Source organism: Onychostoma macrolepis, chromosome 03, assembly GCF_012432095.1.
Source record: "Onychostoma macrolepis isolate SWU-2019 chromosome 03, ASM1243209v1, whole genome shotgun sequence".
Classification (NCBI taxonomy): Eukaryota; Metazoa; Chordata; class Actinopteri; order Cypriniformes; family Cyprinidae; genus Onychostoma; species Onychostoma macrolepis.
In genome coordinates this window covers 18,224,233-18,247,405 of record NC_081157.1, presented here as the reverse complement: position 1 = coordinate 18,247,405, position 23,173 = coordinate 18,224,233, and positions in this window count along the sequence as shown.

Sequence of the window (23,173 nt, the reverse complement as noted above, 5' to 3'; positions counted from 1 at the left end):
GTGTTCTTATGCACAATACCATGATAAAATGACTAATGCAAAGTCTTGAGTTTTTTATTTCTTTTTTTTAAATTATTTCTTATTTCTTTTTGTGTGTGTGTGTGTGTGTGTGTGTGTATGTGTGTTTGTGTGCATTAGAATGCATTAAGAATATCTCTATAAGTCCTTGAACATAGAAGCTTCATTTAAAGTGTTACCAAGATTTCCTTGAATTTGACACTTTTAAAGTGAGAATTTTCTCGAGAGCACAAAACTGAGCGAAGGGACTGAAGTGTGATCATTATCCAAATCACAAAAGTTTGCTAGATGAGTGAAACATTAACTTCAACTGTTCTCTGTGACACTTCCTCCCTGGAGGTCAATCCTCAGTGATCAGTCCTCATGTTTGCTCATTAAATCTATTACATAGTTGGCTGAAATCGATGTTTCCCTCTCTCTAGCTCCAAGGTCAATGTTCTCCAGCTGTCTCTGCCTCTCCATCAGTGGGCAGTTGGGTCACCGAATGTTGGTCAGCATTCTCTCACAGTTCAATAATACTGAACGATGGGGAATTCATTAGATGTTTTGACATTCTTCTCCTTTCTAAAGGTCTCTGTAAATGTCTGCACTTCTGGGACACAAATGTAGTACTGGAAATGTTATTTCTGACTTAAGTCTTGAAACTTACATTTGTTATTGAAACTTAAACTTATATTAATAAATTTTATATATACAAAAAGTTTGGAAAAGGTTGAACAAAACTGACAGTTTACTGCCAGCAGTTTTCTGTTGTCATGACACTTGGCTACTTGCTCTTTTCGTGAGCCTGGAACGAGGGCCAGTGACAGCGCTGGGCAATGATGATTTGAGGGAAGCCAAATGTTCCATCATGCTGTCAAAGCTTAGAGACAGAGAACAGAAAAAGATCTTAACTTTTAGGTTTTACACTTTTTTTTTTTTACAATTGCTAGGACACATTTCTCAATACTTCGGTCACTATTTCAAAACTCTTCACACGGCTCTCCAAACCAACTTTTCACCAGTTAATTTCACATTCAAAATGCACTTAAACTACATATCTATTTTATTATCTATTTTTCAGTATGAACACTGAAGTCATAATTAGAAGACACATTATCATTATTAGTAGATGTTACACTATAATTATGAGATAACTTTCTAACAACTAAGCAATGATTACAAAGAAATTTCCTCTTACTGAAATGGATGGACAGACAGACAGACAGATAGACAGATAGATAGATAGATAGATAGATAGATAGATAGATAGATAGATAGATAGATAGATAGATAGATAGATAGATAGATAGATAGAAAAAAATGAATAGCCTACAGTTTGGTTTACTGATACTTTGTCAATAAAATCTGTGTTCTCTGTCAATAAAATCTTTTCTTGTCAATATGTGCCAACACAATTGACACGTTTAACTTTAGAATATAAATTCTACATCAATACTACACATCTCATGAAAAACTAGTTTGGAAACCCTTTTTGTTGAGAAAAAGTGCTTTAATGCAGATATATTTGGTGTCACATGACAGAATTGAATGTGTCAACATCCCAACGTTATTTCCATTTAATTGCTTGTTTCATTTTTTTTTTTTTTCTCTGTAATGTTCAAGTCAAGTATGCACTAAATCTATTCTGACTTCATACACAGCAAAATGAGCAAACAATATTTAAATTCTACATTTGTCAGTGTAGCAGTATTTTTATGGTTCCATAAATTTCATCTTACACTAAAAAAAAAAAAAAAAAAAATATATATATATATATATATATATATATGTGTGTATATATATATATATGTATATATATAGATAGATAGATAGATAGATAGATAGATGAGGCAATGATTGATGTTTTTCTTTTTATTGTCCCAGACATATGAGATGCTGTATTTGATGAAGGAGCCATAAAAGGCCAGGAATAGGCATAAGTGTTTCATAAAAAAGTGTAAAGGATGTGAGGACAGTCTGTGGTAATTGTAGAAACTAGATGAGCAAAATCTTCCAGCTTAGCTCACTAGCATGTTGGTCATAGTGACATTATATAAAGATAAAAGCATGAGCACCCATTCAGGTGGATTATCTGTGTATCTGTGAGCAAAGGCAAGCGAGAGAGGGGTTCAGGAAAGGACACAAGAGAATATTCACCACATACAACATCCCTAAATGGCCCAGGAATAAAGCAGTGTGAACTGATGCCTGATATAGCGGCAGATAATGGTCTGTGTGACGCAGAAACTCTCCCAACACCACCGTTCCTTTTTACTGGTGAATAATTAGAGGCAGTTCCCCTGTGCTATAGATGCATTCTCTTGTTTACTTAAAGCTAAATTAGATGTGGCAAAGAGAGGGAAAACTAATGACATCTCTCTGTTTAAAGGAGCCCTGTTCGTGCTGCCCCAATTGTAATATTGCCTCCATAAACCACGTTTTGTCCCGCAGTGTCTCGAGGAAATGAATGAACAGCATTTGTCTCAGAAGTGTATCGTCATTAAATTTCAGTGGTGCATGTGGTGCATAATGCATCACCTGAAACTGGTGTTACTATAATGATAACTCTTGGGTGAACAGAACATAAATGCAACAATATTTAGAATAATTATTAGAAAATACTTGATAACACTTTACGATAAAGTTCCATTTGTTAAAATAAGCGAACTACATTAGTTAACATGAACTAACAGTGAAAAATAATTCTAAAGCCTTTACTAATCTTAATTAATGTTAATTTCAACATTTACTAAATCATTATTAAAATCAAAAGTTGAATCTGCTAACTTTATTTAATGAACCGTACTGAACTAAAAATATAAACAGTTAATTTGCTCATCATTAATTTTAACAAATGGAACCTTATTGTTAAGTCTTTATTTTTATTATAATTGAGCATATTTTCCACCCAAATTATCTTTTTTTGTTGTTGTTGTTAAGACTGTGTGAAGATAATTTAATATTTCCTTTTATGTTCCACTAAAAACAAACAAAGCACACAGGTTTGAATTGCAAACGAGTTTAAAATGTTTACTGTAATGTTTCAGCTGATGAAAATGCTAATTGTTAATAAAATTAAACAGATACAGTATTTTTCCATTGAACTTAAACGCATACATTTTACAATATAAAAACAACAACAACAACAAAAAACTAAGTTTGGAAACTTTTTGTTAAAAAGAATAAAGAAACAAAGAAAATTTGATTTGTTAAAAAAAAGTGTTAGTTTTCATCTTATTTAATCTGTTAGTTTTCATTTTCAGACCATGCTGGCAGACCAAACCGTTTTCGTAAAGTGAATTAATGAATTTCACAAAGTTTGCGCAAAAATGGACATGAGGCTATATCTCCGCAACACTTTAGTGGATTCTGACCAAACTTGGTACATACCAAGCATGACCTGAGGACCCATGAGTAGTTTCAGCAGAAAAAAATAAAAATGTAATGTTGTTTTAATATAGACCTTTTTCTGAACGCGGAAGTCTCCCCGATTAGAACGGTGCTTTACATTTCCGGTTTCTAGTCACATTTACATATTTTCAGAGCCGATAATATAATGTGAAACCTATGAAAGTAATTTTTAAAAAATCATGTGGCGCCATTGTTTCATCACTTTACAGTGTCGCAATGACCGTCTTTTTGCACTAAAGGACCAGTCATAGTTCAATGAGTGGGAAGATGACATGAAGCGACGCGAGATTAAGCTGCATTTAAAACAGATGAGTGCACATACAGCTCCCGATCGGGGTGAAGTTCATGGGATTTTGTACACAGAATGATAAGAGCAAACATTATTTTAACATATATTATTCTTTCACACTCAGTATTTTAACTTAAGCGCTGCAAGCCAGCCTACAGTGCATGACAAGACAGATTTTCTGATACGCAAAACAAGTACTTTAAAGGAATTCCTTCGCTTACTGCCGTTACTGTGGCAGCCAACAACAGCACAGCAATCTTCCGCACATTTTATATGTAGTTATATTGAAAAAGTTTCAATTCAGTCTATCTTTTTTTTACCCCGTTTTAACAGATTTCTATGGAGACCGGAACACGAGAGCACCCAAACGGAAGTTAGAATCCATCATGGCGCCGCCCATCGGTTATTCAGGAAAAAGGTCTATAACTTGGCCAAAAGTCATAAGAGTGGTCTTGTTAGATTTGGAGTGTGTAGATTTTGTAGTAAAATGGTGTATCAACAAATGTCTTTAACAGGGACTACAATACTGCAGAGTTCAGCTTCAACCCTAATCAAACACACCTGAACCAGCTAATCAAGGTGTTCAGGGCTACTTAATTACAAAGAGGTATGTTGAAGCAGGGTTGGAACTGAAGTCTGTAGGAAGGTGGCTCTCAAGGAGCAGGGTTGGAGAATCAGTAATTAAAGACAGTTCCTCTGATCTTCATTTTACCTCTGTTTTTTTCTTTTCTTTTTCATTTTACCTCTGTGTGCTTGACCACTTAATTGCTGCTTGCAGCTATATTTTTAATTACAACTGAGCACATTTTCCACCCATTTTTTTTTTTTTTTTAATGTACATTAATTTAAATTAAAATTTTAAAATCATATATCTTTATTTCTTTTTGTACTTTGATTGTGATAGTGACAGGTTTTGTGAGATTCCCCCATTACTCCGTTGAACCAATGTGTTCAGGATTTTCTCAGAGAGAGGTGAGAGAGACACGACAGATTGTTGCTCTATTTGCACCTGCTCTGTTTGACTGCCCAGTGTGTTGCAGTCTCACGGAGAGAGATGGAGAGAGAAATACAGAGACAGATAGATGGGAATGAAATATTTAGTCAAAAAGAAGTCTATTTATAGATTGAAGTTGGTGGGGGGGCTTCAGTTAAATTATTGATGTGAGAGTGTGAACGGGGCTTTTTCTCAGGTTTGAGAGGAAGGCAAGGCCATTCAGAGAGAGATAGAGGAATCGCTGTAGGGATACACGTTATACATTGGAGACAAAACGAGAAATGAACAGAATGTGCATGAATTCACAGGGTCACAGTCAAAACAATGACTTAGCCTAGCTAGCAAATAAATTCCTCACTTCCACTTTGCACTTCCAGAGTTCAAAGTATCAATACAATACTTTGTTCATATCCAATATACAATGTTCATATTAATATTTTAAATGTTATTTTATTTATATGTTACTTCATTTCTATTTTTCAAATTTGATTGTCTGAACAGTCCTAATATTTAGTATAACACTTTTCAGTTTGTATCACTCGACCAGTCTGTTTTTGCTTGGAACTTAGGCTGTGTCTCAGAACACATTGCATATTCTTTATTTACATTCAAATTTATGCATTTGGCCAACCAATTAAATTACACATTGTATATTATATTTCCTGCACATTTCAAAGTGAAACATACAGTGAATGGCGCTAAAAGTGTGTTACATTTAGTCAGAAACAGATAAACGTGCCAACATTTTATTATGTTTGTTCATGCACATATCGCACCAGCTCGGAAATCAAATGCCCGAAGAGTGCAGTTGAAAGGTTAATGCTCTAAAATAGCATACTGTACCACCTACACTAAAGCTTATAAATATGTAAAAACCTCATCAATTATGAGGATAAAAATGCATTTACTGAAGAAACCATGCCATTTTACCTTGTTTTCACACAGCTTTGAGTCAAACTGTATTTCACAAGACTCATACCTGCTTACCATGTGAGCTACCTAGCAAGTTTCTTACATTAGAAAAGCCTTATGGAACTGGTTATGTGATGCAAACATCAAAATGTATTAGTTTACCAATCATGCACTATGATAAAAATGTTTTGAGGTCATAACACAGTATTGTGCAAGAAACCAGATGGAAGTGAATCTTCATTAATTGATAATCTGTCCCGTAATCCTAATTTGTGTGAAAAAGAATAAAAGTTGTTGTTTTACTGCAATATTTACTGTCAGTGATTTCTCTCTCTCTTTACAAATTCTCAGAACAGAGGGAGTGAGAAATAGAAAACCTGAAGTTATTCATACATTCACATACATGTTATTACTACGTTATTATACTGTTATTAATATGTTATATTATTAGTATGTCATCTTACTCTTTATATATAATGGCAACACTATATAATTAGGATTAACTGTGAAAATGGGAGAGATATTTAGAGAAGAGAGAGATATTTAGAGGAGAGAGATATTTAGAGAATGTTACTGTGTCCAGGAATTTCTTCGTTAATTGGGAGAATTAGGAAGAAATCACTGTGTAGCTGTGGGCAGATGTTCCCTCGTTTCTTCATTTATTCATTAAAAACACTGCAGCCCTTCTTCAGGTATTTAACCAATGATTAAAGAAATAGTTTACAATAAGTGATTAAACAAAAAGTAAGTTTTTTTTCATCAGAACAAATTTGGAGAAATGTATCATTACATCACTTGCTCACCAATGGATCCTCTGCAGTGAATGGGTGCCGTCAGAATGAGAGTCCAAACAGCTGATAAAAACATCACAATAATTCACAAGTAATCCACACCACTCCAGTCCATCAAATGACATCTTGTGAAGCAAAAAGCTTCTTGTTTGTAATAAACAAATCTATCATTACAGCCAAAATACCAGTCCGCTTCCTCCAGTGAAGAAGTCAATTTCCTTGTTGTCCTCTCACATCAAAATCCACCAACATATTTGTTTAGAGCTGTAGGACTCCTATTTTAACCAGACATATTTGGTGTGGATGGATTTGTTTTTTTTACAAACTCACAGCTTTTCACTTCACTAGATGTTAATTGATGGACTGGAGTGGTGTGGATTACTTGTGGATTATTGTGATGTTTTTATCAGCTGTTTGGACTCTCATTCTGACGGCACCCATTCACTGCAGAGGTTGCATTTGTGAGCAAGTGATGTAAAGCTAAATTTCTCCAAATTTGTTCCCATAAAGAAACAAACTCATCTACATTTTGGGTGGCCTGAGGGTGAGTAAAAAATACCATAAGTCACACATCATTTGAAAAACCTACATCATCCCACCAAGAAAGAGAAATCAGACGGCGTACTTAAAATTAAAAATTAAAAATAAAAAAAAATTAAAAATTAAATTTCCCATGTCCAAAGCACACACTTCACATGTGATTTTCACATGTGACATTTCACATGTGCAGAAAAACACACATTTCCCATGTACAAAGCACATGTTTTCCATGTGCAAAGCACATGCTTCACATGTGATTTTCACATGTTTTCACAAGTGAAATTTCACATGTGCAGAATCACATGTATAATTAATGTGGTTTTTCTGTAAGGGTACAAGCCTTGTGCACGATCAGAGTGACATTGGAAACGTGTTTAAAAACGCCTGACAAGGTCAATAACGTGTCTTGGCATTGTGCGTTGAGCGTGAGAGTGAGCCAGTGGGAGTGTGTGACTCAGATTTTTACATTCAGACAGAAGAATGGTGAGTGTTGTGAAGACGATGCATGTTGCATCCAAGGCCAGATTGTATTCTGTGGATAATGGCCTTGCTTTATATTGAGAAGAAATGAAAGAATAAGAAACAGGCAGAGTGTGGGTCTGGTCTCATGTTCATTAACTTCTTCACCATTATTATAACTTAAACTCAATAACCAGGCTCTTGCATTGTAGCTACCCAACTTGACCATCAGTTCTTGATCCAAGCCTCTTAACTGATCAATTCAGAGCAGCATGTTTCCTTTTCTGAAGATATAACTAAGTTCTGACCTAAAAACCACTTGATTATTATGAACTGAAGTAGAAGAACATTCAGTAAGAAGAATAAAGGTCTAAAATAGAGCTTTACATTGGTGGTTAGTTACACCTCTGTGGCACTGCAATAATTTTAACGATTCAACGATTCAACGATCCAACACATTCTCATGGCAATTTAGAACTATTCTATGTTTTGGAGAAGTGGTAGATTCGGACGATTTTGTACAGTCTCACTCTTACACTTTTATACAATCTGCTTACGCCCCATTGAGGGTTCGGTTTACGGGTGGGCTTCCACGTTATTTTTTAAAATTTATTTATTTTTTAAAATACATACGTTGCCACTTTGTAAAATTATGTTTTCCCATGAGATCAAGATGAATGTTTAACACCAGTTTAAAACGGGTGTAACCACATCCATCAAACCTTTCAGCACATTTATAAAAAACAAGCAAACAAAAATATACAGTATATATTGAAAACAAGTCATCAGTTTTTTATCATAAAGTTAAACAATGCTATCCATTTTTTTTGTCTATTTGTTTTAAGGTCAATTATGACAAAAAAAATATTTTGGTAACACATTATTTTACGGTCCAGTTCTCACCATTAACTAGCATGCATTTTACTAGCTTATTGGCTGTTTATTAATACTTATAAAGCAAATGAAGAGTTTATTTGCAAAAACAAATAACTCTGTTTTTTTATTTTCAAAAATCATGTTTTTTATTATGTTATCATGTTTTTATTGTGTTTTTGTCCAGATTGTACCCCTTTTGTCAACCTGGTCTCATAAAAATACGTACCTCTGCGCACTTTTTGTGCGACACCGTTTTACGTACCTTGCTGCACGTTTCGCCGCAGTTTCAAATAGAAATGTCCACTGAGTGGCGCTAAAACACAGGTTCAATATGTGAACCCTGGCATGTTTTTATTACGTAGCTATTGGTACATATTGCTGTTTTTTTATTACGTTGCTTCAGATACGTATTGCGGCGGTTCAGAATTCAAATATCCGGGGATTGTCGCTAAAAGTTAATGCTCTATCGAGTTGGAAATATGCCCTACACCAAATCCAACCCTAAACCTACCTGAAAGTGTTAACAAATACAAAACTGATATAAAAACATATTAGTTGATGCAACTGTGCCATTTTTTCCTTTTACGCAGATTTGAACTACTTTGTCGAACTGTAGTTACACGGGATTCAAACCGGTGTTTTTTGTCTCCTAAATCCGTCTCCGTACTCCGTGAGCTACCGAACAAGCTTGTCAGCTATGAAAACCCATAGATATGAAGCTGGATGTGTGCGATGCTAACGTTCAAAAGCATCAGTTTTCAAATCTCCCAGCATATTAATATTGTTTTGAAGTCATAGCATGATATTCTTCAAGTAATTGTGCGAAAATTACGCTTTATTAATCGCAACTCTGTAAATTTGTGTGAAAGTGTTAATTTATTTTGGAAACTGCAGTGATATGTACTTATTGGTATGTATTTCATGTCACGCTAAAAAGTGCACCCAGGTACGTAAATGCCATGAGACCAGGTAGCGTTTTGTCATGTGTTTCAGTTCCTGTTTTGCCTTATTTGGTCACCTTCCTGTCCTTGTTTAGTTTGATCATTAGTTGATTCCCCGCACCTGTCTGTCCCTCGTTATACTGAGTTTATAAGCCCCTGTCTGTTCAGTTAATGTTTGTTGGGTCTACTTGTTTGCTACATGTGTTGCTTAAGCTCATGTTGTGATTATTCCAAGTGTTTCCTTGATTAAAGACTGTAAAACGTTTCCTCGTGCCTCCTGTATCTTCCTGCAACAGAGTAACGTGACAGTTTTATTGTGTTAGTTAGCTGTATTTCTTAGTTCTTTTTAACCTAATCAAAATAACCCAACTGCAGTTTGATTTTTGAAAATGTGAAAAGTTATCTGTTTTTGCAAATGAACTCTTCACATATTAATGCCTTATTTTGCACGATCATGTTCTAGATCTTTTAATCCTACCCCATAACTAAAACAACTACTTTACTAACTATTAGTAAGAAGCAAATTAGGGGTTTATTGAGGCAAAAGTCATAGCTAATGGTTAGTTAATAGTGAGAATTGGACCTTAAAATAAAGTGTGGCCAATTATTTAATACAACAACTGATTGCAAAGAGCTCACAATAAATGTATTAAAGATTTTTATTATTATTATTATTATTTATTAATTAAAGTGTTAAAAAGGATGTTATGAAAAAAAAAAGTGTAATGCAAAAATAACAGTCACGCTTTATTTTAAGGTCTAATTCTCGTCATTATCAAACCATTAACTACGACTTTTACCTCAATAAACTACTAATTTGCTGCTTATAAGATTTGGGTAGGATTGGGGATGTAGAATATGGTCATGGAAAATATGTGCTTTATAAGTACTAATAAACAGCCAATATGTTAATAATAGGCATGCTAATAAGCAGCTAGTTAATAGTGAGAATTGGTCCCTATACTAAAGTGTTATCAAAATCACTATATGAATAAAATTGTCTTAATGTCACTATAAATTTGTAAATGGAGATTTACAATTTACTTTTTTTTTTTTTTTTTTTGCATGTGTTATCAGTTTTACACATTTTTATACATGCAAATCATGGCCTATATGAGAGTGCTTTTATAAGACAGTGGAGTTTGGGATAATTACATAACCTTCGCCGCTGAACACCTGTCGGTGTGAATAATTGAAAAGTGAGGAAGTTCCTCAAGTCAAGCAATCGGAAGACTCATCTAGAGGAGCCATGTGACAGGAGGAGGAACGGTACAGAATGAACTGAGAAATGCATTTTTCATGTACCTTATTTTGGGTTATTGAAAGCTTCTCTAGCTACCTGAATGCATTCCCTGACACATGTCTGTGACTATAGAGAATATATAACTGCTTACCTCACTACATACAAGAAGGATTATGTGTAGTATCCTATGACAGCAAGCCAATCCCAATCAACTATCAGGCATGTTATGAACACATCACATATATGTGAAGATAATGCAATTACCTTGACTAATTTTGCCCCATGATTTGAACATAATACTTTATTTACAGAACAGTATATACTTTATATATAACACTTACCTTACATTGCTGCAAATGTTTTAATGAAACTTATTGCATTTTATTGCATTTATTGCATTTTAAGTTTTTTTAAGTTTTTTTTAGCTATATTACATTTTTGTTTATATACATGATTATAACCAATAAACTGATATTTAATTGCTTACCAAAACTGCCTGCTGAGGCTTTGATTTTTAGACTTTGAGCAAGAAAATACTACAAAGAATTCTTCTGTAAAAGCTGTCCAAGTATTATTCTTATAATGTAGGCCAGGTTGAGCTTACGTTACCTAATCTGAGCATAATAAAAAGGCAAGTAAAAAGGTCAGAAGGTTAGTATCAAAAAATTTTATTTCTGAGGGTTAAGATGAAAGTACAGAAAAAACTAAACAAAAGACTGGTTAATTGGAAATCTCAGGAAATGTGTTTGACATTCTAACATTATTCAACCACCTCAATGGCTATGAAATACATTCAAGGCCAGAAAATGTATACAATCTTATATAGAGGATGGCCTTGCTTTATGGTTTGACAAGACATGAAAGAGTCTAAAAATCTAGTCAAGTGTGGGTCTGTTTCATAAGTAGCTGTTTCATCCCTTGCATTGTAACCAAACATCGTAATGTCTAGACTTCGATTCAAGCCTTGACTGACCAACTCAGTGCAACACATGTTGGTGAAAGGGTGACTATTGATCATTAAGTAACTTAAAGAGAAGGACATGTGTGACCCTTGACCACAAAACCAGTTATAAGTAGCACGGGTATTTTTGTAACAATACATTGTATGGGTCAAAATGATCGATTTTTCTTTTATGCTAAAAATCATTAGGGTATTAAGTAAATATCATGTTCCATTAAGATAAATCCTACCGTAAATATATCAAAGCTTGATTTTTGATTAGTAATTTGCATTGCTAATAACTTCATTTGGACAACTTTAAATGTGACTTTCTCAATATTTCGATTTTTTTGTACCCTTAGATTCCAGATTATCAAATAGTTGTATCTCGGCTAAATATTGTCCTAACAAACCATACATCAATGGAAAGCTTATTTCTGCATAAATGCATACATCTAAAAAAAAAAAAAGACCCTCATGACTGATTTTGTAGTCCAGGGTCACCTTTAAGGTGAATGATAAAGGGCACAAAGAGAGGTTTTTAATGTCGGTTCTTCTTTTCATGAGGCGATACCACTTACAGGATTGTTTCCAGAACAGAATCCAATCTTTTTAGGCTGATTCAGACAGGAAAAGGGTAGTTATGTAACCAGTAAGTAATCATTTAGCAGACTACTTCAAATGTCTTCACAAGCTGGGTTTTGACGTTTCACAATATTTGTGAGGACATTTTCAAACATTATAGCCAAATACACACAGCTTCAGTACAAGCTGAATAAAACTAAAGGAACTACAAAAGCAAACTTTGTCAAGACAGACCTTGAATATTGGTCTGACAAAGCATTGTCTGGAAGTTTAAGACAGTTTGAAGTTTAGTTTGATGTTTTAAAGTTATATAAATCTTGTGTTGTTTGAATACTTTTGCAGTTTGAAGAGAGACTGTATCAGCCTTGCTAGGCTGTTGCTAAGGTGTCCTGGCTGGTTGCTAGGGGGGTGTTTGGTGCTTAGACAGACAGACAATATAATTATGATTTAATCATGTATATTACATTTTTTTAGATGTAAAATATTTATCAGTGCGACTCAATGTTAAACGGTATCTGAGTCATGTGCATTTGTTCAATCCTAATTTTTAGAATATGATGTTTGTATTATATGTATATGTCAAATAAATGCTGATTTGCTTTATGTGAGCTGTCAAGCGTGGGATGAAGACATGCATTTTGTCATTATTTAGTATCATATTGTCTGCGGCTTTTGAAGAACAAATAATTCAAGAGCTGTGATATTGAGAATATTAAACTTTTAACAGATGTCATTATTCAAGCACTCGGGCTCATACCGTATGTAAATACTATTACCGTCTAATGCAGTCATTACTAGCAAACATAATTACCAGAGATGAATTATCCTATTCTTTCACGCTAGTCTCCATCCGCATCATACCTGAAATTACGAGACTATTCAGCATCACATCAAGCCGAAACAGAAAGTCCAGGGACGATCTCTCACAGTTTGGAGAGATTAGTTTGACAATTCATTACCAGGATATTGTTACTGTCAAAACATCTATCAAAAGCTAACCCTATAAAATGAACAAACAGTAAAAGATACAAACACAACTGGCAACAAACAACCTTCCTTCTTATTACCCAATAACTCGCTAGTGAATAAATGAAGAGCTATGATTACACCAGTGATAAACTTTTGTTTAACCCTGCTGAGCTGAACAACTGTTATTCATTTGCTTTTAAGGTGGAAAAATCTCATTTCAGTCTAAGCTCAATAATATAAATATATTTAATGCATATAAACTCTCATTTTGAATACTGCAGCATCCTAACCAACGCTACATAGTGCCACATAAGGGAATACTTCTTCAATATATTTAGATTAAATATAATTACTTGAGTTTTAGACTGCTTTTTTGGTAGGACTTAATGACATACAGGATTTAAACATAATTTCATAATTACGTTTATTGTCTTTGAAATATACATGTGTATTGCCAAATATACTGACAAGCATTTAATGTAAACTAAAATACATTGTAATTTCTATTGAAACTTGCATGTCAGTTTGTAATAGCACATTTTTAAGGATAAAGCTACAATTTAGCACATTAAAATATATTAATATTGGATCGACTGATTGGAAATACTTTATTTTGAAATGAGCTGCGTGTCATCTGAAAGTTTTAGATCCAGTCAGTTTTCCTCCGGAGCCGCTTCCGTCAGTTTTGTGATTTAAATGCTCCGCTCTCCACCCAAATTTAAAAGCTGCTGTCGGTTAATGAAGATTTGACGAAAGAACTCACGGCTCGATTGGGTTCTTGTTGTGTCAGAAAGTGACAAGACTTTCAGTTTTATGGACGTCGCCATCTTTGATTTTACTTTGTTCACTGTCGCTATGGTTACTGGTAAGGAATACGGGCTTGACTCCTGTTGCACGTTCATACAGACAGTTATTCTAAACACAACTGTAAGCTGCTGTGTGAACGAGACATTTCAAGACTCACACCTGTAAACAAATGCGGTTGTCAGTCCCAAAAACTGACAGTGTGTACGTAGCCTAAGTAACTTTACAAGCACATGTCAACGCATTCTACTAACCATGAACAATCTACTAAAACTATACTGAGAGTTAGCTGACATGTAGTTGCAAAGTTACTTATAGCTCTGTCAATAGATCTGATAGATCATGAGTTTAACATTATATACATGACAATGTTAATGTATTTGCTCGTGGCAGAATAGATCTGCTACGCTGTTGCTGCTGCTGCAGCGGAACAAGCATCGAAAACTGTTCCTGCCAATACATCCACAGATATGCAGCTGTGAGCATGTAGGAAATACTGCTGCTGCACATATAACATATATGGAATCACCCCAGATATAGACAGGTGGAGCTGGGGAAGGTGGAGGGTTTCTGAAGCGCACTGCAACTGCTACAGCAAACACTTGCCAAGTATTTCAACGTTGAGCAGCAAGCTCATTGGCTGCTGATACAACAAGAACCAATCAGTTGCACCATGTCAGACTGAGTTTGACCTATCGGCCTACCCCTTCTATAATTTCAAATTAGAACTTTATATTTAGTATAATGTTTAAAGTGGGTGGTTCTTGACCATGATAAGCTGCATTTTAGACTTTTTACTAATAGTCTGATTATACAAGACTGACATGTAAATGCCTGCTTGATTTAGTTTTGTCATTCTGTTGGCAAGAAATTGAAATACTCATCAAAATTCTAGCTGAAATCCCATGAGTGTCAAACTGGCTCACTGTCAGATCATTTGTGAGCGCATGCAACTGACACGAAGTGAACAATTATGTCCCATCAGTGCGGCTGAAAACAGAATATGAGAGAGAAGAAAAAACAAATAATAATAACGTCTAACCCCACTGTGTTGATACACAATATCTATTCAGGAAGAAAATAATGAAATTATAACCTTTAATAAAACATACGGAGGGAAGCTAAAAACACATTCATCTGCAAAGCATAAGGGAAAATATTATGAAAAGACAAAGGAGAGAGTGCTGCTCATGTGTGACCACAAGGGATGAAGATTGCCTTTAATTAGTCGATTCATGGGTATTTTTCATTTCAGCTGGTATTTGAGTGTCTAGTTAGTGTGGTGACCCTCGAGTGACCGAATCCATGCTGTTCTGGGAAGGCAGGGATGATCCTGGCCCTCAGGCCCAGGGAAGCTTTAATTGGGGTTTTCCTCCGTGATGAAGTAATGTAATTAATTCCTGTAAGCATAAAGGCAGATGTGACAGTAATGAATTCAGGGTGCAGGTTAGTAGATGACAAATGATATGGACATGAACTTTTTATAGTGCTTGTAAGGAGTTTTGTATTCATGTTCCTCAAACAATCCATCTATCCATCCATCCATAAACTGTTCTTAAACTCCTTTGGATAAATACAGAGGGTTACTGAGCAAACCAAAATACAAAGAATTCATTGCTAATATTATTGCTCACTGTTTCACTTTCGCAAGACTGCAAACACCTATTTCCCCAGAGAGCATCAGCAAGACTACAAATCATTGCACATTATTATTTAACACATCGAGGCTCTTTGATTGTTTGGTTATATTAACGCACTGCGCAAACTGGGAATGGATCAACTAATAGATTACACTACTACACACAGCTCAGTGAACAAACACAGCTCTAATGGGAGGAGAACAGATAGCTTAATCCACTTGGCTAATTAGCCATGCAGAAGGATAACCAGGTCCAGATGGAATCTGCAATCATTTTCTGCATAGATTTTGTGAGAAAAGGCTGCGGAATTCAGCTGAATGGATTCAAAAATGGTGTTAAATGGAGCTGAAAGAACTACACCCTTATTGGTAGCTGAAAGCATAAATAATTACCCTGGAAGATATGCAAAGGGCAGGAGATGAGAGAAACTATGTTTGAGTATGAATATGAATGATAGACATCTCAATTCCTTGGAAATCTGTGGAGTTTTGTGAATACAGATGACATGTGGGCCTAAAAATGACTCCTAAATAAGAGATATTCCTTTGTGCCACACCTTATGATTAGATTTAAAACCTGAAATCGCCCCTTGTGTGTTTAATACCGAATGTGCACTTGTAGTGTACTTCAAACCTTAAAAGTATACTTTTAAAAACCTGTACTTGCAGATAATGTATTATAAATAATAAAGACCACTTAAGTGTACTTAAATAACACTCCCATGATTATGTTTCACACTCAAGTACACTTTTAAAAAGTGCACTTTGTAATAATATCAAATTAAAAGTTTTACTTTAAAGTCTTTTCTCTTTCTTAAAAGTAGTACACTTATTCAGATGCATTGACTAACATATTAAAGCACATGATTATAATTTTGACTGCAGTGTATGATTTGAAATTACATTTAAAGTGAATATATTTTAAATACACTAAATTGTAAATTTATCATTACAAATGTGTAATTACAAATGTATTTAAATACAGTTATGTAGAAGCATACTTTAATTACAATTCAAAGACAACGGAAGTAATTATGGAATTGCATATAAAATGTACCTAAGCCTTACATATATCAAAAAAGAACTCTTGTGTTGAACTAATTACATGTAATAAAATTAGTGCTGTCAAACAATTAATCACGATTAATCACATACGAAATAAGAGTTTTTGTTTGCATAATATATGTGTGTGTTCTGTGTATATTTATTATGTATATAATATACATACACACACACATACAGTATATATTTTGAAAATATTTACAGGTCTATATTTATATTAATATAATTGTTTTATATAATTTATATTCATATATTCATAAATAAATAAATTTAATATATAAACAACATATTCTGAAATATATACATGCATGTGTGTGTATTTATATATAGATAATAAATATACACAGCACACATACATATTATGTAAACAAAAAAACATTTATTTTGGATGTGATTAATCACGATTAATCGTTTGACAGTACTAAATAAAATATAATACATTTTCATTGTCAGTTTATACTAATGCATATTCGGTAACACTTTACAATAAGGTTCATTAGTTCACATTAGTTAACTACATTAGTTAGCATGAACTAAGAATGAACAACACTTCTACAGCATTTATTAATCTTAGTTAATGTTAATTTCAGCATTTACTAATGCATTATTAAAATCACAAGTTGTGCTTGTTAACATTAGTTAATGCACTGTGAACTAACAATGAACAACTCTATTTTTATTAACTAACATGAATGAACAAAGATGAATAAATAGTGTAATAAATGTATTGTTCATTGTTTGTTCATATTAGTTAATACATTAACTAATGTTAACAAATGACACCTTATTGTAAAGTGTTACTGCATATTCTTTTAAAATATATTATTTCTGAAGCACTCTTTTTAAAACTATGCTAAAGTGAACTTCTTTTTCACAAGGGCATGTTTAGAGGGAGATAATGTTATGAAAGGTTTTCTGATTAAAAACCCATTGGACAAAGTGACAGATAATGAACAAGCTCACAGTGCCAGTGGATCTATGACAGATCATAACTTATAAGTCCAGGGAAAACTCAAAAACTCTGCTGAGGCAGCCAAGAAATACACATCTCCCATTTATTAGCACTGTGCACTAACCTCTCATAACCCTTGGCTCTTTAGAGGCCCTCAGTCGAAAACTGCTGTATGACAAAGTGTCATAATACAACTTCAGAAGATACTGCCATCTTTTCCTAATGCATGGTAAGGTGAGAGGCAGCATGTGAAATTACAGTCATTGATCTCTGTCGTTACTCTGTGTGTTTCTGCCATTAAGGGGGGATGCATTATTTAATGGTCGACCACAACCGGAGTAAGTCTGTTTCGTAATGAAGCTCTGGAGTATTAATGCATGTGTACGTGTGAGAGAGTAAACTAGAACAATTTCTGTGTTGTAGACCTTAATGAGAAAGAGAGTTTGGATAACTCATTCTGGGAGCAGTAAATTGTACATTAGATTTGCTCTTCCAGTAAGGTACTGTCTAGGGTTTCAGAATGAGCAGAGTAAACCCAGCCACATTAGTGCCCATACTTTATGGCTTTTTTTTGTAAGCTAGTATCTAATAATAATGATGAAACACACTTCTTCTGTTCAGTGCAGATCCCTAGAGAGATGATTTTGCTTTTTTAATATGGACAGTGTTCAGTTTGGACTAACAAATCAAGCAGAGAATGTACTAGGGGTTTCAGTTCCCAAAAGCATCGTTAGCCAGGTAGCAAGTTCTGTCGGTACCAACATAATTCAACAATTTGGTGTTTCCCGAATCTATAGTTTCAATGAACATTCACAAGTAGCCTTGCAAAGTTGTGTGGTTGGAACTACAGCTCTCGACTTGTGGTTAAAAGAATAGTTTCTTGTTGATATCAGTAGTTCTAACCAACGGCACGTTTTCCAAAAGCAACGTTTGCTAACTATGGTCACAAGTTCCATTGAACTCTATTGGTAATGGCAGAACTTGTGACCATAGGTGCTTTTGTGAAACGCACCCCAACATGTTTTGAACGACAGAAGTGTGACAAAGTGTTTGTTTTCGGGAACCAGTAGTTAGCTAGGTTGTTTCTTCAACAAGACATTGAAGTATGGTAATTAAGCTGCGGGTTAGGAAGTTGTTCAGAACAAAAACCAGCAGCACGATGTCCACCTTAAACATGAAAATCACATCTAAGAACATATTTGACTTTTAAATGTATTGTTAAATCAAGCAGGATTTTGGTTGAATAACATACAAATGTCTATGTGGCATCATTTCACCAAAGTGTAGACTTTGTAGAGTCAAGAATATGTCAAGGATATCTTTTAAATGAAAGTGTCACTGGAAGTGTGGGAAGATGTTTAAATTCAATTAACTTCTGGACATATCATTGAACTGACTACAGCAGAGTTTTCACGTAATTTAAGATCTCCTGGGCTGATTACTTTGCATTTTCAAGGGTGTTTTCTTTATACTTCTGTTACCTGCACAGCACAAAAGGACAAACTTGTGAAAGGAGCTCAGAAAATGGCAAAAAGTATGAAATGTTTTGAATTTCCAATAACCATTCTGGCACCTATGTGTGAATCTGTTTATGTAGCTGTGTAGGAAAAATCTTGACTGTCACAGGTTGCCAAAATATAATCATTAGACTGATAGAGGTGGATTCGCCCACAGTGCTGCTTTCAGCCCAGCTATTACACAACATGGAGGTGGATAAATTGAAAAAAAAATATCTATAGTGTTATGAATGATTTGAAAAGCCTTCAAATCCGCTTTCTGATTTAGAAGGAGATTAAAAAAACAATGTCTTATATATAACTGATAACTGAAAGTTGAGGTGTGTCATGTAAGTCTCATACAAAGCCTACAGATCTCCCCTCCTCACAGTTAATGTTATCAGATAATTGAACCTCCTGTTTTAATGTCCTCTCAGATGAGCCTTTATCTACGCAGGTCAGCGGTAATGATGGTCAATAAGTGCTTGTTGGGTAATGGCAAAGCACCTTGTTGTACATAAAGGGCTTAAACTGTGGCATGCCACTTCCTGTTTACTATGCACTTCCTCTTCATTCCATAAAGGAAAACCTTTAAAATATAATATAATAAAATATAATTTTTTTTCTTGTTTAGCTGACTACAATTACTTAAAAAACAAAGACAGAGCACTCACCGGAAGATCGCTCATAAAAAACATACATACACACACACACACATACACACAGTAGAGCCGAATTGACATTCAACTCAAAATGCTGGCTCTACTGAGCTGTTAAATTATATGCAAATCTTTCATTTGCATCTACCAAATGTGTAGTAAATTCCATTCTGTGGGAGATTTTTTACAAATGTTAATGGGAAAAGAATAAGTTGAAACTGACCATATTTATTTTCTTAATGCATTTGGAAGATCTTCTTGTGCATGATTCATCTATGCATTTTTGACCTTATAATCTTTAATCAATAATAATTGAATAATAATAACCTGCTCTTTTTGTCATATTACTCACTTGAAGTCTATGACGGAAGTCCATACTGCATTTAAGTCATATCTGCCTCCATTACGCTATTCAGCGCTCACTTTTTACAATCCAATCAGCAATGAAGCTTTTAGTCCTTTGATAGCCATTTCACTTGGAAATACGTCACAGTATGGTAGTAAAGTCAGTTGTTTCATGGCAACTTTAATAGACCACGATTATAAAAATGCAGCAAAACCTCTTGGTTAACTATAAGTTACCTACTATATACCCTTGGGAGATATTATCAGGAGACATGGTGTTAGCTTTCACTGTTATGCTGATGATACTCAGCTCTATATTTCTTGGCCGGTGAAACACACCAAATTGAGAAACTAACGGAATGCATAGTCGATATAAAAACTGGATGACGAGTAATTTTTACTGCTAAATTCTGAAAAACAGAGGTGTTAATTATCGGACCTAAAACCCCACATGTAACCTAGAACATTATCTAACACTTGACGGCTGCTCTGTCAATTCTTCTTCATCAGTCAGGAACCTAGGTGTGCTGTTCGATAGCAATCTGTCATTTGAAAGCCATGTTTCTAGCATCTGTAAAACTGCATTTTTCATCTCAAAAGCATATCTAAATTACCAATGCTCTCAACGTCAAATGCAGAAATGTTAATTCATGCGTTTATGACCTCAAGGTTAGACTATTGTAATGCTTTATTGGGTGGTTGTTCTGCGCTTGATCAACAAACTACAGTTGGTCCAAAATGCAGCAGCTAGAGTCCTTACTAGAACCAGGAAATATGACCATATTAGCCCGGTTCTGTCAACACTGCACTGGCTCCCTATCAAGCATCGGATAGATTTTAAAATCTTGTTAATTACTTATAAAGCCCTGAATGGTTTAGCTCCTCAGTACTTGAGCGAGCTCTTATCGCATTATAGTCCTCCACGTCCGCTGCGTTCTCAAAACTCTGGCCGTTTGATAATACCTAGAATATCAAAATCGACTGCGGGCGGCAGATCCTTTTCCTATTTAGCACCCAAACTCTGGAACAGTCTACCTAACACTGTTCGGGAGGCAGACACACTCTGTCAGTTTAAATCTAGATTAAAGACCCATCTCTTTAGCCTGGCTTACACATAACACATTAATACGCTTCTATTATTCAAATCCGTTAAAGGATTGTTAGGCTGCATTAATTAGATCAACCGAACCGAACACTCCCCATAACACACGATGTACTCGTTACATCGTAAGTTGAATGGCATCTGCGCTAATGTTTGTCTGTTTTTTCCTAGTCTGTTTCTCGGTCCGTGTCCGATCAGATGGTGGGTCGGCGCCGGAGGTGGCGTCTGCGGCCCTGATCGTCGGCGGAGACCAGGACGCCCGGATGACCCCAGAGATATATCCCCAGATATATCAACCAAAAATAACAAAATAACTAAAATATAATAAAATACCTAACTACATAATACTACTATTGTTAGAAATTGCAACAAAATTAAAATAGAAATAGAAACTTTTGAACTGCGGGTTTCGTCTGGTCAGAGGAGAACTGGCCCCCCGACTGAGCCTGGTTTCTCCCAAGGTTTTTTTTCTCCATTATGTCTCAGAGGAGTTTTGGTTCCTTGCCGCTGTCGCCTCTGGCTTGCTCAGTTGGGGACACTTAATTTCTAGCGATTATCGCCGATTTGATTGCACAGATACTATTTAAACTAAACTGAGCTAGACAATGACATCTCTGAATTCAATAATGAAATGCCTTTAACTGAAAATTGAGTGTTTAATCTTATCATTATACATTACTGACACTCTATCCTCCAATTTGATACTGTTAAGTGCTTTGACACAATCTGTATTGTAAAAGCGCTATATAAATAAAGGTGACTTGACTTGACTTGACTATATGGTGAACTATTATATTAAATTTAACATAAAACGCATAAATGCGGGCAAAAATGCATAAAAACATGCTAAACTGTAAAACCTGTATTATATCTGGAAGTATAATGCATTTAAATAATAATAATAAAAAAATAATTAATGACCAAAAATAAAAATGTTCTATTTAGTTCAATCAATGCTGGGTAGATTACTTACTGTCGCCAAATTACATGACCAAAATTTTAGTTAGAAATGTAATCCATTACATGACATATTTTAGGTTATATAATCGGACTACTTTTTAATTATTTTTTGGTTTCCTTTGGCCTAACTCGTTTATTAATGTTATTGCCATGTTCCTGTTTAGTTTCCTGTTTTTCCTTATTTGGTCATGTCCCTGTGTTCACTGATTAGTTTATTCTGTTTCACCTGTGTCTGGTTAATTATCTCGTTGGTTTCCTATTATTTAAGCCCTATGTTCTCCTGAGTTTCTTTGTCCTGTATTATCTTGAGTTAATGTGTTTGTGGTTGTACGTTCTCCTAGTGATTCTCCTGAGTTTAAGTTTACATTAAATACTGTTTATATTGGGATATCGCCTGCGTTGTGCACTTATCTACAGCCACTAACCGTTACAGTTATTTAGGATAAACGTATAAAAAAACAAAGATAAAGAACAATCATATAAAATTAGTTTAAATTCTTGGTAACACTTTATTTTGATAGTTCACTTTAGACATTCTACTAACAGTAAGTAACTTTGCAACTACATGTCAACTAGCAGTCATTAGAGTATTAGTAGACTGTCTGCTTAATATCTCCTAACACTTTATTTTGATGGGCCCACAACATGCAACATACTGACTATGAGAAATTTTGCAAGTATATGTCAACTCATTCTACTAAACCTAAAACTTACCTAACAGTCTACTCTGAGAGTTAGTAGACATGTAGTTACAAAGTTACTTACAGTTAGTGGAATGTCTAAAATGGACTATCAAAATAGAGTGTAACCAAAATTTTGGTAGCACTTTATTTTACAGTCCTGTTCCTCATGTACATACTATGTACTTCTTGTAGTAATTACAATAACTAGGTAATAACCAGGTACTAACCCTGAACTTACCCCTAATCCTACCACATGTAGTCACTTTATATTACCAATACTTTCTTGTGTAAGTACACTGTAAGTACATTGTAAGTACAATTAAGTACACGGACTGTAAAATAAAGTGCAACCAATTTTTTATTTATTTATTTATTTATTTTTAAATAGCAACAATCAAAACAAAACACTTACTAAAAATATTAAATATTTAATTTGTTCACCTGCATGTCATGAGACCATTAACCAGTCAAAGAACCGTGAACAAGCCATTTTTTTAATTATTATTATGTTTTACGTTAAA